Source organism: Stegodyphus dumicola, chromosome 2, assembly GCF_044657685.1.
Source record: "Stegodyphus dumicola isolate Sdum_Otavi_A_Nest chromosome 2, ASM4465768v1".
Classification (NCBI taxonomy): Eukaryota; Metazoa; Arthropoda; class Arachnida; order Araneae; family Eresidae; genus Stegodyphus; species Stegodyphus dumicola.
The window spans coordinates 270,202,023-270,223,326 of record NC_140769.1 but is presented as its reverse complement, the minus strand read 5'-3'; the positions used below and the strand labels follow the sequence as shown (position 1 = coordinate 270,223,326).

The following is a 21,304-nucleotide window of genomic DNA, read 5'->3' as shown; positions in this document are numbered from 1 at the left end:
AAAAAATTACCTCTAAGTCTTTAACCACTTTTGAAATTTTTGGTTTTTCAAGTGATTCAGCTTTTTGCACTTCATTCAAAGATTGTTCGTTAATCTCGGTTAAATTTTTATATTTCTCTAATACACTAGAATAATTAGCAATTGTAGACTGAAACAGAAAAATTATACTCATTTAGTTTGCAAAGCAATTAGAATAGTACCATTAATATAAATTTTAAATTGGTTACTTTAGTTATGACAAATCATGACAGCAGTATGTTAAGACAGAGATGCCCATGTGGGAAAAATCATCCAAGTAACCAATATGTTTTTTCATTGAAATACATATCCAGAATGAAAATGTCAGTGTTTTGCCATTTAGCCATTCATCACTAGCAGTTCAATTGACTTTCGATTTTTTTAAAATTCAACTTCATTTTACACAAGTTCGTTAAAATATGAGATTACAATAAAGATAATTATGAGAAAAAATAAATTGTACATGCAAAAAAGGTAATAAGCTGCAAATGAGTTAAAGCTTGTTAATATCCCAAATATCTTTAACAACCCTACAGATGACTTTAGTTTTGCACATTTAAAAAGCAAAATAATGTCTCAAATTTACACTTCATTAATATAAACGATTTGTACAATTAGAAAGTATAAATGATACATGGACAAATTTATAGTTTAAGAAGTACTGATTCAAATTAAACCCAAAATTCCTATCTTATGATCATAAACAGAGATCCTGGCCTGTAGCATTTAAACAACCAGCATGAGTTCAGGTTGTTAAGACCATTTTGGCTCTTTATGCTACAAACAAATGATGCTCACATTACAATTTTGCCTTTCATTGGGATTGAATGAGCCTATCTTGAACTCATTGATTTTGCTTCAATGGGGCATGATGAACTAGACTTCAAATTCCTGGAATATTCCTAGCTTTCAGTGCATACAATATGAATATTTAAATCCCAAAACATCTTTTTCCGAGCCATATAGATGGACGCACTTTACCAACCCTTGGAATAAATACCAAGCTTGGTTTATAATGGTGTCAAGAGTGTCTTTTTCTGATTTTTTTTATTCTTCTAGTAATTTCGATGACAATACTATAATTTATTCTGAATATGATTCAGGACTTGACCAGTTCTATAAAGATATATTTTTAGAATTATGATTCTTTAGATCATGATAATTAAGATCTTTTATCTAATTCAAGACTGGTCTCAATTACCTTCTCAAGGTTTTTTTACCAACTCTAAAAACATGGTAACAAAGGAATGAAATTTATGTCCTATATCCATGTTTCAATAATAGATGACCAAGAGAACCTATATTTGAAATATATGCACCATTATTCTTCAACTAAGTAATGGTATAACTTCTTTAGATTGCAAAGAAGCTTTGCTCAATGTCATATGGTCTTTTCTATATACTTGCATAACCTGAGTCCTGTTTTGTGTGTAGTAACATGGAAAAAATAAATTTGTTAAGGAGCACAAAAAGTTTTATGCTCATTTAGACAAATGACAATGGAAACGTTACCCATTACCTGCAACATTGTTTTGCATCTCTTTCACAACATTTGCAAACGCCAGGGATGACTACCCTATCTCTGAAATCTTCTATCTCCAGCTACAAATCTCTAGGTACTCTGGGCAAGGGTATTTCGTGATTCATCAGCAACATTATTCTGCGGGAAAATCTCCTTTTGCCATTAATTGTATAAATTAATACCCAACATTTGTACATTTTGTACCAATAATTCACCTTTTACCAAAAGCACTATATACTTAAATTTCACGTCTTAAATTTGAATACTCATGCTTATTAATATTTACAGTTATCCTATAGCTTTAGCACCGTATGGAAAACATTATTTTATAAAGACATCCCATAAAAAGTGTTTATGCTTCATTACATCAAAACCTTTTTTTTTCCAATGGCAGACTGTAAACAGTTACAGTGTAACACAGTCTATTAATCTGTACAAGGTCAGATGTGGTGGTCTCTTTATTATGGAGGCACCTAATAGGTGGGCCACCATCGCCTCCTATAAAGGAACAGTGCTGTTGAGGATGGAGTGGACCCTGACCTATCTATGAAGGGACAGACTCACCTGCTCTGCAAAAAGACTGAAATTCCCATAAGAGGGATCATAATTTGCAATCACACTAGCAAACATGTCTTGAGAATTGGATAGCCAGCCCTCTGAGGATATGCTATATGCATATCTAGATTGTCACTTAAATACTTTTTGGCATTATGGGTGCCATATAAATACTTTGGCATGATATGTTGCTTCATCAATACTTTTTTGGAGCTTCTTAGAAAGCACTGAATATTTCTATTTGAAGTAAAACAGACTTTGAATTTTGACCAGTTATTTAAAAAATTGCATATGTGACCATATATCAATAACAAAACATACTTTATTTAAACACAGCTAATCATGACTTAGCAATTATTAAGAGACTGATATAAATTATTGTTCAGTAATAGAAATCATTAATTACAGAAAATTTTTTAGTCTTTTAGACTTCCTCCTTTTGAATGTTAAGCATATGTTATATGATAATGTTTAAAAGTTATTAATTATTTAAGTTTTATATTTAAAGAAAATACAGTACCTGCTGGTCAGTAAAATCCCTTCAATTCCTAACATATTTGAGTTTATTAAGCTTCTCAGTTTAATATACAGTAATTTCAATATTGAAAATAACAGTATGAAATCTGAACTTAGTTATGAGATAGTAACTAACAGTTAATTTAATAATTAATACCTAAATTATTAATAAAAAATTAATGCTAAAATTAACTATTTGTGAAACTATGACATTTATTTAAAATTTTTTTTATAAAAAAATTTATAGTTATATATTTGATGATAACTTTTACAAAGAACTGCTTGATCCATATTTGTTTCGTATTGTTCATCAACAGTCATTCAGTAGTATTCACAAGTTCATAAAAACTGGTGATATTTTTTTTTAATATATATATATATATATATATATCCACATTTTTCAATTCAAGACTTTAAGAGTTTGCAGTAGTTTTCTCAATTTAGCTAAGGTTGGTATATAGTCAATTTTTTTCATGTCTATTTCACCATCAGTTTCAGTTTCTGCAACTCTTTTAACACTTTCTATAATACTGTAGTCAGTCCCTTCACATGCTATCTCAGTCAGTAGCAACATATCCAAAAAACAAATCTTCCTAATTCCCACCCTTGATGTCTGAAATATAAGAAGTAGCTTGCATTTCCTCTGTTGCTTCTCCGAAATAAAAAAACACATATTCTAAAGAAATTTCTGTGTTTTGGGAGACTGCTTCCCATGTGTTAAATATAATATGCATAACCTCTAAAAAGATATGGATTTAGTTATTGCCTTCGAAGTGCTTGTAGTTACATTTTAAATGGAAATCAGCAAAAATTCTGCTTTTCATCCAGGAATTCTTGCTATTATGATAAGCCAAATGTAAAATTTTGACTCCTTTTAAAGAATGAGGCTTTCTGCTTCTGTCAATAACCAATGCTGTCTTCCAAGTTGTTGAATCCCCATTGCATGTTAATAGCAGAGTAACTTGTTCTTTTAATTTTTTAAAACTAGCTGCTGTTTCACTAAGCATTAATGTATGCTCTGTAAAACAGACTAGTTTCAGCTGTGATATAAATTTCACATGGCTTAATATTTCTTTATAAGCCCAGGTAAAATGTCTTTTGTTCAGTTCCAAGCCGAATGATGATCCAAATGTTTTGATGCCAAAATGCTGAATGTTTCTCTCCATGTAGTTTCTGATAAACAAATATTTCACTATTTCCATCTTGTGAGCCATCCATCAGTTGAGACAAAATTTTCTCCAAACATTTTAGCAAATTTTACAGTTTTTGTTATCAAAGAAGCTCTAGAAATAAGAATCTTTTTTAATCTCATAGCTTTAAACTACTCTAGAAGAGCAGCTTCAATGTCTCTCAGTTTTCTCTTCCTTCTGCACATGCTTGAGACTGCATTTTTTAATACTTCTTTATCAGTTTTATTCCTTTGTTTAAATAAATTGCGCATGCTCTTTGGAAAATTTCCATTTTAAATGCTGCTTCTCTTTGGTTGCATTAAAAAAACATATCATAATCTTTTAGCAATTTATCCTTTTCTTTCAGACCTAAACCATTCCATTTAAGCATTTTTAACATGCTGCAAGTCATGCATATAGTAAATTAAAAATGTTTCTTCCAGTAATTTATTCAAATCAAAATTCCCATTAGACAGCAAGAAGATTGCACTTTATCTGTCAAGTTGATCTCCCATTTCATGGTTATTAATAGTTTAATCAATGTTTTTGTTTATTTTTTCTTCAGCTTACATTGACTGCCCCCCTTTTCGAATCAAAGACTAATAATGTATAACAATGCAAGGAATCATTTCATGAAGTTTTCTGAGAACACCCTGCAAACTTAATATGTGTATGCACTCCCAACCCTTTTCTGCTTATATTCGAGAAAAGGAACCAATGCTCACTTTAGCACAATCTTTTCTTTAATATTGAGAAACACTCATTCGTTAACAATCAAAAAACTTGTTTGTAATATTTCTAGAGAACTGTTTTTGTAAGTCATACAATAAAGGTATTCTGCTGCTCTCAGCCCTAGTCAGGGCAGAGATTTACAAACAGTATCTGACAAGGGACTAGGTAAGATTACCCAACCACCCAGGAGGACTTGGTTTTAATACACTGACAGAAATTTCTTCTAAACCCATATTATTGAAGCACTACATAGCTGAAAGATAAATGAAATAACTATAAATAGCCTTTATCAGCCACATACAGTTTATTCTGGATCTGAAGAATCAGTCTTGTGCAAGTTTAAGTTTTATATTTTATGCAGACGAGTTTAATAAGTGATGTTTTCCTACTGATTGGTATACATATGTTTTAATTATTAGAAATGTCTTCCTACTGATTAGCATACATTTGTTTTAATTACTGGAAATGTGAATGTAATAAGCAGCTGAGTTTAATAAATGGTGGGTACTGTATATGAATTTTTTTTTTTTTTTTTTTTTTTCTGAAAACTTCTTCTGCTTCACATTTTAAAGTAGTACTTGGCCATAGCTTCATGAAGGTTATTGTACAAGGTCTGAGATCCAGAACTGTTGGGACTTTGGTGATTCCAATTTTGAACAATTTGCAAATTTTAGATCATTAGTTTTAATCTAGTAATACGACATGTATAGCATGGCAACACTGGAACTTCGCCTATTGTCTAGGTCAGATAGAAAAATGCTACATCCTCCTTTCCCACAAACAGGGCTGGTGCCAAAGCAAGTGTAACTGATGCGGTTATACTGTGTCAGAATTTAGGGCTGGAATATTTTTTATTTAAGAGAGACATTGGACAATAAAATTTAGAGAGATATCAAACAGCAGAATTCAGAACCCGCAGAGATTACACTGGATGGTAAAATGCATAGTGCTGGCCCTGTCCCCCACCCCTTCTCACAACCACACAAGGGACAAATGTGTGATCCTGGCTAACATTAACACAATGTCAATCAATACACTGTTGTGCTTATGTTGCGACTTTCCCAGCCAGCAAGTGACAAGCAGAAATTTTAGCTTGTACAGAGAAAGGTAACAGTTACAGCACAACTGCTTCTTTTTATCATTATATTTTCCATTCCTATTCCTAGACTAAATGGAGGTCAGGACTTTTTTTTATTATAGTTTTTGGGGGAAGGGGAGTTCAGATATCTGAATATTAGATCAATCCGGATATTGGACATCCAGATTTCAGATTTTGTAATGTAAATTATTCCCCATACCAAACATGAAGTGTTTCTAATGCATTGCAGAGCATAATTTGTCTCAGAATTCAGTTTCTCTCATTTTTCTTCCACTCAACCTTTTTAAGAATCACATGAGTTGCTATCCACTCTCTGTTCATCACAAATTTCTTCAACAGTAAGACTTAAAAAGATTCAAAAAAGGCTTTCTTTCAAAAGAAGAGATGGTAGAATATCCCTACACCATCTTTTCTCTTGAAAATTTGTCAAAAAAGTATTAACTTTTTCAAGAAAAAAATTTAAATTATCAAAATTAGAAAAAATATCAAGATTTCTTCAAAAAAAATATAGAAAGATATATGTGCCAAAGTACTTGATATATGCAATTTGATGTTTACACAAATTCATATGGGAATGCTGGAATAAAAGGAAAAACCTATTTGAATGGGTCTGAGCCATACTTTTAAATCAAGGTTAGGCTACTTGTGAATATTAAATTTATGACTGCAAACTTAATGAATATTAGTTCATAAATTAAATTACATAATTAATTTAGACATTTTCTAACATAATCTTTATGGAACTTACTTCAATTTCTTCAGCATACTTTTTGAGCCTTGGGGAGCTGTACATCTTTAATGTTGCTTTACAGTTTTCTAAAGAAGCTTCAATATGGGATAATTCAATTGCAGTCTGCTTAAGTTTTCTAAACTTTACTATACTTTCTGGTGTTAAATCTTGACCACTTTTAGATATATGTTTATCTGATTTCTGCAAGGGACAAAAAAGGAAAACCATTTGTTTTATAATAGTCTTATTCTAAAATAAACATAAAAAAGTGAATATATTGAATGAAAATAAAATATTGCTTTGATCATAACTATATGCTTGACTCAACCATTATCTATGAATACAAATACATAGTAAAGACAGAATTTTAGAAAAAATGCGAGCAAAAGAATTTAGCAAAACTTGTAAAAGACTTTTCTCCTAAAATTATAATCAAAGTTCTTCTCTTAAAATTAATTCTTAAAAAATACATATATTTCCATTATTCCTCAAATAATAGTTTAGATAATTTAAAACAGCCCTTTCAACTCTCAAAATCGCTAAATTTTTAAAAACCAAACATTTTTCAAAATATTAACATTGCTTAAATTAAAAAGTCCTATATTCTGCTATTACCGTAATTATAATAATCCTATTTCCTATAAAATTAGTGAATAAACACATATTTGATGAAATCAGACACAGTAAATTATTTTAAGATTAAGAATTTTAAATTATTAAATTTTAAGATTAAGAAGAAACTTGCAATTCTACCTAGCAAGAAATATAAAAGGAAAATTAACCTGCATCATATGATTTTACTTAGTGCTACAATGAAAGTATGGGAAGCACTTCCGCAGAGAACCCAGTAAATGTAAACATCGCCAACTTTGGCGATAATAGTTCAAACCTGGTAACCTAGCTAATTCATCCTATTCGCTTGTGCGAAGGTTGTCGTTGTTCGCATTTGGAGATTTATATTATTTTTCTCTTATTTATTGTTATTTTTTCTGAATTTTTTAACAACGAATAGATAGAAATATTTTCGCATAATTAAAGAAGTTTTCGTCGAAAGATGCCGGTTCTCGGCTCATCAGTTCGGGATCAAAGGAAGAAAATATGGCGGGAGGAGTGAATGCTAATTTGTAACATGCTGTTCACGTTATGTTCTTAATTATTAACAGTTGTGTAAGCACGCAGAACCATGAGGTTTCCAAATCCTAAAATAATTTTAAAATGTATAAAGTTCTAGTTTTATTAACTTAACAATGCTACTGAAGAAAATTTCATTACTGTTGAAGGTTATTTGTATTGTGAAATATATCATGAAAAAGGACAGGTATTTGTTGCAACGTAAAATGCTTTAAGCTGTATGCAAGTAACTTGAAAAAAAAAAAAAAATACTGAAAACTATGTAAAATGGATGTATTAAAGGTCATGCATTCATTAATTTATTACATGGGCATGGCTCTTACCGAAATACATCAATCAACAGGCCAAGTACTTAATAATGAAAAATGACACTTGTAAAAGAAATATTAGTATTCTATATGAATTAGAGAAAATACATATAAGTATAACGTAAACGTAAGTATAAGAATACTAATTTTTATTTTTTAAATGAATTTCTATTTCCCGTTATGCTTAATACACTGTTTTCTGAGCTAACTTGAATTTAATACAAATTTATTTTTGTATATCACGTTTAACCTGTTAGTTTTACATCTACACACTTATTATCTGTGAATTTTTACTACCATTGTCTGCTAACTTGAATTTACATACACTAAAAACCACGTTTACGGCTCGGCTCATCGGAGCTTGGCGAGTAAAAATGCAACGGCGCCAATGGGTTCTCTGCGGATGAAAACCCAAAGTATGTTATAGCGAATAACTTTTTTGAGAACCAAAACTTCTGACCCTTTTCCTACGCTTTCAATTGTCAACATGAAACGACTGTTAGAGCAAAGTTCAAAATTAGCATCAGATTTTAAATGAAAATAAGTATTGCACCCCACTTTGGAATGTACACTTATAATTCAATACCCTATTTAAACAGAAAAGAATATTTAACTTACTCTGATATTCTGAATTTCACCAAGAACACTGAAAGAACCATACATTTCATTTGACTCTTTAAATAACTTCTTTGTATTGGGATAATTAAATCGCCTCTCATTTGGCTCCTTGAATAATCTGCCTGAATAGTTACAGTAAGATTTTCTTTCAAATTTCTCATTATGAGAAGTGCGAGACACATCACTTAAAACTTGATTTTTAGTAACTACAGTATAGCTTGCCTCTTTCATGTTATTTTGTTTAATAGCATCCTATAAAATATTCAAAAAGCTTCAATATATTAAACAATCTTCAAACTAAATAAAATAATGAAAATATTAAATTTAATTAACAAAACAATAAATTTTACATAATAAAAAAGCACATTGTAATTTAGATTTGATTTATGTTTTAATCAATGCCAAAAAAAAAAAATGCAGCACTAAGACGTCAAGGTGTAATTGACATATAATTTAAAAAAATTCCCATTACAGTAATGTGAATGCCCTTGGAGTAAGCATAATTTTGTGTTAACCTTGGATACCATCTCTGATATTACCTTGCATAATTGGGAGCCAAATGTGTTTAGCTTTAAGTACTGTATTATTTTAAGTCCAAAGACACCAAAAACATATTATAAGGTTACTTTTCAAATTAATGGGTATCCGAATTAAGGACATGTTATCCCAAATAAGCAAAGAAAGCATTTTGTTTTCCTGCTACTTTCTGATTATCCATACCTCCAAGACAGAAATGTTTGTTTGGATGTCTTTATATCTATTTCAATAATGCATCCTCTGCTTCCTGTTTTTCATATTCTTCTATTTTCATATAAGACAATTCACACTTTTCAGTTTCTTTGCACTGCTGCTTTTCCCATGTATGCAGCAGTATATTTTCACACACACACCTAAAAAAAAATCCTAGAATTGCACATTATCTTGGCACCAAAGTTCTAAAATAAGAAGGAAAAAGAAAGGTGCATGGTGCCTTTAAGCTAGAAAAATTATGCTCTATGCGTGAAGAAAGCTAAGTCCAAGATGTCACCAAAATGACAAAAACTGCAGTGAGCAGCTCATTACTGTGCTAAAACGCTGAAATTCCAACAAGAAGAATCATTATCTGTAGTCACACTGATAAAAATGTCTGGAAGAGACATTACACACATAAATGGACTGCCACATAAACACTTTTGGGCAACATTATGGGCTGCCACATAAATACATTTTGGTGACTTGGTGAAACCTCATCAAAATCTTTCAGTGGCTTTTCAGTAGGAGTACTCATAATCAAAAAAGTACCCTTTCCTCTTCTGAAATTTATCTAAAATCTTTCTCCCAAATAAACTACTGTGTTCATTTACTAGAATGAATTATATTATGCATCTAACTGTAATTGTAATGGGGCTTGCTCAGTAACTATTCTAATAAACCACAAATGTTCTTATCATACCCTAGTCAGAAAAGACTATATGGTTATAGTCACAATAGCAATGCATTTAAAACATATCATTATTATATCTCATTCTATTTAAAATTACTCTAAACTTTTGATTTTTGACATATCTAACAGTTAGCTGACCTTGAAGTAATATATAAAAAATTGCATGTTACATAACATTAAGTAGATTTCAAGAAAGCATGCTTAGTACGTAACAATATATCCAGCACAGGAAAGGATCTACAATTATCTCTTTTCCTTTCTTCAAAGTTGCCTAATTTAAATGTGGTAATGTAACTAATATGAAAGTAGAAAACTAACCAAGATATTTAGGATATAATTCAGCAAAAATCATTTAAAGCACAGTGTCCTTTGCCTATGCTTTTTTCTTACTATTACAACTGTCACTAATAAAAACTTAATTATTAAAAATATTTACACCATACTGATGTACATTAATAAATAGGGTCGGTATACCTATATAAAATCAAATGAATTACAATTACTGCCATTTCTAAAGCATGATTCAGAAAACAGTTTTTAGCAGGTTGCAAAGAAATTCTAAATATATTTATAGCATAAGGTCGAAGATCTGGAACCATCGGGATACTTCAGTGATTGTGGATTTTAGAAATTTCCAGATTTTAGATCATGAGTTTAGATCTAGCAAGATGACACATAGACATGGAAACACTGGGCCTCATGTGTTCCTTACGTCAAATAACAAATTTCAACCCACAGTAAAATTTCTTCCAAGTGCAAACTCTTTCAAGAACTTTTTCTTCGTGAGAGAAGAAAGACTTGTGGGAAGAAGTGGCATAGCGACTGAAAAAAACCAGAAGGATGAGTCTACTTATATTTTATAAAATGTGCTGTGAAATCATTTTTATAATTTCCATGTTACTTCTATTCATGGGATAAATGCAAGTTATCTATTAATTTAATAATTTTTAAAGGAAAATAGATTTTTTGGCAGCATGGTATTTCCTATTTAATTTTAGCAACTCTAAAAAGAAATTCTAAATCTGAGTTTGAAAAACAAATGTATGAGAGGTAATGGCTTAAAAAAAAAGAGAGAGAGATGTTGTAAATAATAAATTAATGTCAGACAGTGTATTCTATTTAGTAGCGCCAACAACTTATCTACCTATCTATCTCTTGGTCTATTTACCTCTTTATTTTATTTATTCTTTATTCTGTTCATATAAATGTGCAGCTAATTGTCTGCCCACCTATCTGCCTATGTATTATTATTACACTCCTGAAATTGCAACACAAAGAAAGAATGCGTGTACCATCATACAAACTGCAGGAGCGAAAGTTGTGAGGTGGATATGCAAATGATAAAAGTTGTGCACGCATTGGATCACGTGGTACACACATGCAAGCTTTAAAGGTCAGCCACTTTCCCTTCTCATAAACAGCATCTCAGAGTTTACGGAGCATTGGAGACTTTAGAAGAAGCATAGAAAATGCATCTGAGATGTCAACGAGCTCTATACAATCAGTTATCGACAGGGGAACATGACCCTATTATCAAACTCCATGAACTTGGGGCCCACCAGCGGCCGAGCGGTAAAGTCGCTGAACACTGGTAGTTCGGTCCGAGGTTCAAATCCCGCGAACGGACCGGCTGCATGGGTGTTTTCGTGGTTTTCCCCATGTGTAACGTGTATACGAGCCAGTTTCCCTTAGAAAGTCCTCCACGAAAGGCATCCCTCCCTCTTAGGCAGATAGCCCTAGTGTGCTTTGCCATAATTAAATACACCACAACACACACCATGAACTTGGTTTGTCGCTGCGCACAACAGCCCCTCGTGTTGGGCACAACCTGAGTACCATCCAACGTTGTGTCACACAATGGTTTCAGGAAAGTGTACGTGCACATCAAAGAGGAAGTAGTGCGCTCAGGCGCTATGTCAGATTGAACAGACCGGCGTATCCGGCAGTCAAATATTAGAGATCCTTTCTCTGCATTACGTAACATCCGAAGCTGGTTGCCTCTAGGAGCAAGTGAATCTGTGTCCACCCAAAATATATTGCATGAAGTACACTTACGTTCATAGGTATCAGCCATAGGGATACCATTGAATGCTGAACACAAAACAAAAGCACGCAAGACCACGCACTATGCCAGTGTCATAGTGCATGGACCATCAAATGGCATTGGGTTTTGTCCACAGATGAATCTCGTTTCTGTCTGTGGAGGAATGATGGCTGTTGACGGATATGGCAGCGACCCAGAGAATGCTACGGAACAGCCCATTTTGGCAAGTGTCACACTGGTCCCGCACCAGGCATTATGGTTTGAGTGGCATAATGTTTGATCACAAGATGCCCCTGGTACACATTAACGGCAGATTGACATTGGACCATTACATCACGCAAGTTATGGAGCATGTTGTTCTGCCCTGGTTGCAGGGCACACCCAAAATGGTATTCCAGCAAGACAATGCCAAGCCACATGTCGCATGTCGTACTCTTAACAGCCTGACAGGATTTGACATCCTACCCTGGCCAGCAGCCTCTCCAGATCTGAATCCCATCGAATACTTGTGGGATGTCTGTAGACGTGACCTACCTCGGGCAACCATCAATGAACTCACTGATGGCATACTTCGCTGGATTGTGGCCTGTATCGCTGTCTGAGGTGGGCACATTAGACACTGAATAAATTGGTTTGTAATGATTTTATATGTCTGTTTTTTTAATCATTTGCATATCCATCTCACATTTCTCAATCCTGCAATTCGTATGACGCTACGAGCATTCTTTCTTGGTGTCGGAATTTTACTTTTGAGAAGTGTATTTACATGTTCCACCTTAAGGCACTACATGGAATGGAGGTATACCTTCGTGGAGGACTTTCAAAGGGAAACAGGCTCGTATAAACACATCACACATGGGGGAAAACACAAAGTCGCCCATGCAACCAGCCCGTTTATGGGATTCGAACCTCAGACCTAACTACCAGTGTTCAGGGACTTTACAACTCGGTCGTTGGTGGGCCATCTGCCTATGTAACTGTGCATTCTTACTGTAATTGAGATCCAGTTGAAAGAACTAAGACCTAGAGGTCAAGACCACACCCTCCTCCCAACAACCATTCAGGAACTGAAAGTATAAAGCTAACCAACATCAATACAACGTCAATCAGCGTACTGTCACTTGCTACCTTGTGACTTCCTAATGAGTAGGTGTTTGAAAGTAGCAGGTAGGAATCTCAGAAGCATGCTGTAAATTCAAAATGCATTATGTCAATTCAAACTTCCTTTTGTTAGATACTATATTCTCCATACCTAAATTTAGTAACAGAGAAGATTTTTTTTTTTAATCAGTTAGTAAGTAAGATCATGGGTGGGTGGTTCGGATTGGATGTTCTGATTTCAGACTTTGTATTGAACATGTATTTAAGATATAAAATTATGAAAGAAAATTACTAATTTCAATTTAGCCTCAATCTTTCTAACTCCTCATTTTAATTTTGCTATATTGCCTTCCAGGAATCTAAAAAGTGTCATATCTGAAAACTAATCCACATTATGTACCCTTAATTCTGCAGTGTGGTAAATTCTTGTCCAACTGTAGTAAAAGATTTAACCAAGGATTCAACGCTATAAATACCTATTTGCTAACATGTGCAGTACACACAGCATACCCTTTCTGCTCATTAAAACACTGCTCAACTATAAGAACTCTAAAAGAAACATAACAGCGAACAGCTTACCAATAAGGAAACTGCACTAGTTAATAAGTTATGAGAGGAAAATGCACAAATTATTAAATTTTGGAAAACCTCTTTAGTAATGCAGATGCCAGGTATTCATTCCATGAAGAATCTACCTGATTGCCAGGTGATTTTAGAAAGGTTTCTCCACCACCCAACAAATCCCTTTTTAATAGAATATATCGGCAATGCTTTTAACAAAAAAGAAACAGTTGCAGGCATCTGCTTTGACACTGAAATGGCTTTTGATGAGATTCACTATGGCCTCCTTATTAAAATGATGGAACTTTGTTTTTTAAAGAATAGTTAAGCTTCTTGTGCACCACAAAATATTACACAAGAGTTAAGTAAAAACAAAAAAACAAAATTAACAAATACAACAACCCAAAATAAAATAAAGTTACAAATTCACAGAAAAAATCTAAGAAATAAATATATAGAAAGAGGAGAATGCTAATTTGTCCTGAATAAACACATGGAGAAGGCAGGAAATGGATAAAGTTCTATTATCAGGATCGGATTCAGACATGTATGTATGCATGTAGATATGTAAGCACGAATGCATATGCATGTATACATATATGTGCATATAAATATGTATACATACGCATATATTCACACATTTCTGAATCCGATCCCAGATAAAATTACATGACAAGCCTACTACTACTTTTGATATTCAAATTTCATCCATTTTACATCTGTATGCTAGTAACATCTGTAATCATCTCAGCCATGATTAAAAAGTAACAAGTGTTTCCTCTTCCACTGATCCAAGAATATTACTATCTTGAAAGCCTCAAATCGTTGCAGATAATGACTTGTGGATAATTTGCAGTGAAAATTTTGTAGATCTACAAAATTATCACAATATGCAAAATTTTTAGATTAATCCTATCCTATGACATTGATGGTGATGTAGCCAATTCAGAACTTAAACCGAAACCTTTCTCCTAATACGTTTCCATATCAGATAACTACAGTAACAGCTTTAAATACTGTTGGTAAAATCTTGTACAATTGAAATAGATGAAGAATAATGTATATGTTACTGGCAATGTATGAAATGCAGGCTTGAGAGCCCCATGAGGTTCTCGTACAAAGAATGTAATTAATTTATGTTTAAAAAGTTATAATATCTTTTCTCTTCTTGTTTGCATGTCACTTTTTTTTTCTGAGTGTACCTTTCATCTTGTAAAATTAGTGTTAAATAAAGTCATTGCTGTGTTCCATCAATGGAGTTTACTTCAACAGCGAAATACAGGGGTTGGACAAAAATATGGAAACACCTTTAAAAAAACATGTTTCTTTGCTTAATATGGTGTACGACACCCGTTGGCATCCAAAACAGCTTGCAGTCTTCTCGAATGGATAAATACAGTTCCTGTATGTTTGCCAAGGGAATATTATACCATTCTTCCTGCAAAACGGTGGCAAGTTCAGATAATGATGTTGGCGGTGGATAATGAGAACGCACTTTCCGTTCCAATGTAGACCACAAAGGTTCGATAATATTCAGGTCTGGTGACTGTGGTGGCCAGGGGAGATGGGACAACTCATCCTCGTGCTCAGAAAAACCAGTCCTGGACAATGTGAGCTGTGTGAACAGGGGCTTTGTCGTCTTGAAAGATACCATCACCATCGGGAAATAAAGTTTGTAGCATAGGATGAACTTGATCGGCCAAAATGTTCACATAAGTCTTGGCAGTCATGTGCCCTGACACAGTTATCATGGGGCTAGCAGAGAACCACGATATGGCTGCCCAAACCATAATAGAAACCCCGCCATGTTTCACTCTTGGCAACAAGCAGTCTGTATTATAGGCTTGAGATGGCATTCTCCAGACGTAAACTCAGCCAGAAGTGGGAAACAATGTGAAAGAAGACTCATCAGACCATATTACTTACTTCCACTGCTCTATAGTTCAGGCTTTATGACTTAAACACCACTGTTTCCTGTTACGGGCATTAGCATCACTGGTGAGTGGCTTCTCAATTGCAGCACGGCCAGCAATTCCCTGTTTATGAAGACCCCTTCTAATTGTTTTGGTACTCACAGGGTTCGGTAAACACAACATTCATTTCAACAGTAACTTTTGCAGCTGTGGTCTTATTTTTCGTCACAATTGCCCTTAATGATCGTCTGTCACGATCACTCAGGACACACTTTCGTCCGCGCTGTGATTTAGCAGATGATGTTTTTCCGCTTTTCAAATATGCGGAATAAATCTTCGATACAGTACCTCTTGAAACACTAAACACCTCGACTACCTTGCTTACGGAAGCACCTACCATACGTGCTCCAACAATTTGCCCACGTTCGAAGTCTGTTAACTCTGACATAATGCAATGACAACCTCACATAACAGTACTCCGACAACAACTGAACTGTTTAGCACATTTACGAAGTTGTATAGGTGGCGTCAGTAGTCAAAAACGCCAGCGCCACCTACATATTTCATTAAAATCAATCTTTCTTTTCAAACATGCATTTCATAAGGTGTTTCCATATTTTTGTCCATCCACTGTAAGTATCGCACTATGCTGATGTGTTTTGCATTTTGGCTTATATGGACCATTGCTTGCTGCTTTATTCTTCTTAGCACAATAGTATAAAAAAATGTAAATGTGTTGAATTAGGCACGATTAGACTGCCAAGTGAACTGTGGCCCCGAATGTCAATTGAAATAAAACTGAATACTTAATCTAACTAAGCTGCCAAGTCTGCTCTTCATCATGGATCTCAACAACACAATCAACTTTTTTACATCATACATCCGAGTCTGCCTATTATAGACATATAATATATACAAGATAAAAATACGTAAATCAGAATTATAATTTAGATTAATGGTAACCCTTAATTCTTCCTCTCCATTCTAAAAATGCATTCTAAAAATTCTATGGATTACATCATTTCTAGATCAATCTATCTTGCATGGCCTGTGCAATGCTGATGGCATACTTATTTCGGAACTTAAACTCTGAAAACTGAAACCTTTCCAACTTAAAAACAAAACCTTTCTCTTAACAGACTGCCATATTGGATAAATACAGTTTTAGCTTCACCCTCTGTGATCTGTTTCTGTCACAATTGTATTAAAAATTGTAAATGTTCTGAAGATAGCCATGATTAGAGTGCCAAGTGAACTATGGCTCTAAATGGATTTAAATAAAAGTGAACTTAAAACTGCATTGACTGTCAAATTTCTTATTCATTGTGGATCAGCATTTTCAGTATTCTTCCTCTTAAATATGGATGAAGATTCTAAGCTTAACAACAATACTACATCTTATTCTCTTTTTTAACACATATACATAGAGAGAGTTAGATTTCTCATTTTGAATTAATCTGTAATTTTCAATCAGTCATAAATGAATCTTTTACTAGTTTCTTATTGCATTATTTTCTGCTATGAATCTCCTTTTTTTCCTCTCAACTAGTGGGTCCCGATTAACCAGAACTATATGTATGTCACGAGGCTGAAATTTTCAGAAACACTGCTATACAATATATGATCTAACTCAGTGGTATTCAAAGTATGGGTCACAACTCCATTACAGGTTGTAAGGTGGATAAATATTTTGAATTGACAGCATATAACAAAAGAACAGTCCCCTGACTAGGATTGTGAAACTGTTTTTTGGGGGGGGGGTCGCTCACATTTTTGTGGGACTGTACTGAATTTGTAATGAAGTTTGGAGATAACTTGTCTAACTGATAAGTTTTTCTTATACACCCAAATTCATGTGAAATTTGGTCATTAAAAATTTACATTACAATAAGTATAAAAACAAGTTATGCCATACCTTCAGTTTTTTTATCCTTAGTAATACTTTTGGAGTTTCACATATTTGTCTAGCTAGTTCAAATAAATGCAAAGCATCATAAAGTTTCCCTTCAGCTGCAAATTTCTTTCCACGATTCTGCAAATCTGTAAATTCTTCTAACTGAGCTTGATTCAAATTACTGCATTTATCTGAAGACATTTCTGAATAAAACCAAATGCACTTTTTTAAATTGTAAATATTTTAATTTTTAGCATCTATAATTAAACATTTGCAGGTACTCTTCTGTTATCAGAAAATGGATTCAGATATGTCTGTATACATATATGTATGGATGGATGGATGTAGGTGTTCATGTAAGTACACATATATGCATATACATGCATATATGCATACATATTTGAATCCAGTGCCGATAACAGAAGAGTACCCAGCAATACATTACAACAGAAACAAATAAAAAATCTTAAATTGATGATTAAAATAGCATGAATTATTCTTGAATTTATTTCAACATGCTTCCAACCGCTTGCAGTAAAATAATCATTATGCATTTAAAAATGAAACTTTTACGGAAATTGAATACACAGCTTAATATTGAAAAACTGAAAAAGCATAAAAAATAAGAAGAAATAAAATTTAAAAAGTAAGTGCAACTTTTACATTATTAAAAAAAACTAGCACAGAATCTGTACTATTTTCCTGCCTATACTGTTAAAAGTAAAGACTTTTTGGTACTATTCGGTTTCGAGGGCCGTAAAAAATCGCCAAACTATTGTTGATGCCAAAGCTGCCAAAAATAATTGCGGCAAGAAAGGAAGTATAATAGTAAATAACTATCTAAGATTGATGTTTTAATTTAGAATGAAAGGTTAATTTTATATAATACTTTTTATTATTATAATTTATATAAAAAAGGCTAAACATGACTGAATGGAAGAAAAAGAGTAAATAACTATTTCAGATCATAATTATAATTTATTTATAATTTATATAAGAATTGCTAAAATAACTGAATGAATGTCTGCATCGCTATTTCGCTACCGACTTATCGCTAAAGCATAATTTCATCTCGTTGGTTGTTCAAACGTAATTCTCTATGATGAATGATGCCTTTTCTTTGAAAATATTCTCGTTAAAGTGCAGAATCGCCCACTTATTTGTTTGCCGCTTTTTACAAGGCTAAAAACAATTGGATTTTTGTCAATTTTCTTTGACATTTCAAGTGCAAATAGGTCGATGTGTGCATGGATAAAGTCAAGGGAATGCACAATGCCATTTTTGTGCAATTCTGGGATGTTTTTTTTAAGTGAAAATAGGTTGATGTATACATGGATACCGAGTATGTGCAATTCTTAAAAACACGTCAAACAGTGGGTGATTCTGCACTTTGCCCAAAATTCTATTGCCGACTTTTCGTCATGGGCAATTCCCAAATTGTTAAATCCATAGGATATTAAAAAAGGATTTAAAATTAAAAAAAAGGATTTAAAAATTAAACTAGTATTTCAATGGCGTCTTAAGAAATATAAAACTATATAAACTTACGCAATCTGAAATCAGCGGGTACGCTAGATTTGGCACGCTGTTAAATGGACGCGTTTGCTAGATTTGGCGCTTTTGCGCATATATTTTCGCTGCAATTTTTTACGGTCCTCAAAACGGAATAGTACCGACTTTTTCAACAATCTGCTTGTTTTTAAAGAAATTAATTCTCTTTAAGTTACATAATAAGAATAAACACCATATTGCCAATAGATTACTGTCTTCATAAATTGACTTTTCGATTATCTGTCACTCATTGTCACCATGCATTGGCAACTTCGGGAATTTGTGAAAAATGTTTAACTAACCTTTGGATAATCACAAAACTATTAATTTTATAAATAATTATAAAAAGGTGAAATTTATTTTAAAAGCACTGAAGTAAAAAAAAGTCAAAATTTTATATGACCAATATTTACACAATTACAATTAGTGGATAATGTACAGTTAAATAATGATTAAACATAAAATATGTAAATTCATGTGCACTTTAATACTACATGCATGTGTTGGTTATTAGCTCCTATAATCTTGAAATTAAGCTAAAAACCAGGCAGCTCAATTTAACATTGAAACCCGGGATGCAGATAATTACAATGTACTACTATTAACTTTTAAAGGCTGACTATAAAAATTGATTTACAAGTATATGATTAATAATTTCAAGGGCTAAAATATTTATGGAAAATCTTCATATTTTCTTTCCTCCAGAAATTTAAGTTATTTCAAGAATTATTTATATATATATTTATAACACAATATATTTAAATATTTACAGCAAAATAGAAAAGAACTCATATGATTACCCCTTTCCCAAAAAAAAAAAAGAGTATAGGAAACCACTAGAATTATCTGCATTAAACAAAAAGGCTAACATTCTTCTCATCTACTTAATCTCTCTGAAAGAATTTTCTTTAAAAAAATTATTAGAAAATTAGGTACCATTCGGTTTTGAGGGCCGTAAACAATAGCCAAACTATTGTTGATGCCAGTGCTGCCAAAAATAATTGCGGCAACCCCAATGCAAGAAAGGAAGTATAATAGTAAATAACTATCTAAGATTGATGTTTTAATTTAGATGAAAGGTTCATTTCATATAATACTTTTTTATTATTATAATCTATATAAAAAGGGCTAAACATGACTGAATGGAAGCATACGAGTAAATAACTATTTCAGATCATTATTATAATTTATATAAAAATTGCTAAACATAACTGAATGGATGACTGCATCGCTATTTCGCTACCGAGTTATCGCTAAAGCATAATTTCATGCCGTTGGTTGTTCAACTATAATTTTCTCTAATGAATGATGCCTTTTCTTTGAAAAAAATTCTCGGTAAAGTGCAGAATCGCCCATGTATTTATTTCCGCTTTTTACAAGTAAAAACAATTGGATTTTTGTAAATTTTTAACTTTTTAAGTGAAAATAGGTCGATGTGTACATAGATAAAGCCAAGGGTGTGCGCAGTGCCATTTTTGTGCAATTCTGGGATTTTTTTTAAGTGAAAATAGGTTGATGTTCACATGGATACGGAGTATGTGCAATTCTTAAAAACATGTCAAGCCGTGGGTGATTCTGCACTTTACCCAAAATTCTATTGCCGACTTTTCGTCATTGGCAATTCCCAAATTGTTAAATCCATAGGATATTAAAAAAGGATTTAAAAATTAAACTAGTATTTCAATGGCGTCTAAAGAAATATAGATCTGTATAAACTTACGCAATCTGAAATCAGCACGTACGCTAGATTTGGTGCGCTGTTAAATGGGCGCGTTTGCTAGATTTGGTGCTTTTGCCCATACATTTTCGCTGCAATTTTTTACGTTCCTCAAAACGGAATAGTACGAAAATTATTTATTATTATTTCTCAAGTATAATTTACATTGTATCTCCATCCTATCAATGTACTCCAGTATAATTACATGCATAATTTACATTTCTAATAATGGCAAGTAACAGCAGACAGATTAAAATCTCAAAATACTGAAAGTAAGAAACTTTTCCAGTATATGCTAAAATGTCATTAATTGTGATCAAAATTTTATATACCTTATGATTCCAATTTCTATAACAGAAAATTTTCTTAGAATATTTGAAAATAGTATGACATATTCAAATTACAGAAACAAAATAAAGAAATCTGAGGGATTTATTTTAGTCTACGCAGTGGCATAATTAGAACTCTTGGGCCCCAATGCAAAAAATTTTCCTGCCTCCCTAATAAATTTGTTATGCTTAAAAAAAAGGGGGGAAATTTGAAAAGTTAAAAAAAAAAAAATCAAGTACTCCAGGAGCCGATATTTTGACGGTCATTTTTATCAGACTGGAATAATAAAAGCCCTTTCTTAGGGAATCAGCTGAAAGGCACGTAACATGAACAGAGAAAAAAAAAGAAAATATCTTTCCTTGACTAAAATGA

At 32.8% G+C, this 21,304-nt stretch overlaps 1 pseudogene across 1 annotated transcript in view; it reads right to left on the bottom strand.

Moving 5' to 3' along the window:
• Positions 1–21,304, bottom strand: part of LOC118203532 (uncharacterized) — a 96,947-nt pseudogene that overhangs the window by 68,623 nt on the left and 7,020 nt on the right. The window contains exons 2-5 of the transcript XR_015039287.1: positions 17,356–17,537; positions 8,399–8,650; positions 6,360–6,542; positions 11–148 (exon numbers count right to left, since the gene is read on the bottom strand). The product of XR_015039287.1 is annotated as an uncharacterized LOC118203532 (transcript). The remainder of the gene's footprint in view (positions 1–10; positions 149–6,359; positions 6,543–8,398; positions 8,651–17,355; positions 17,538–21,304) is intronic.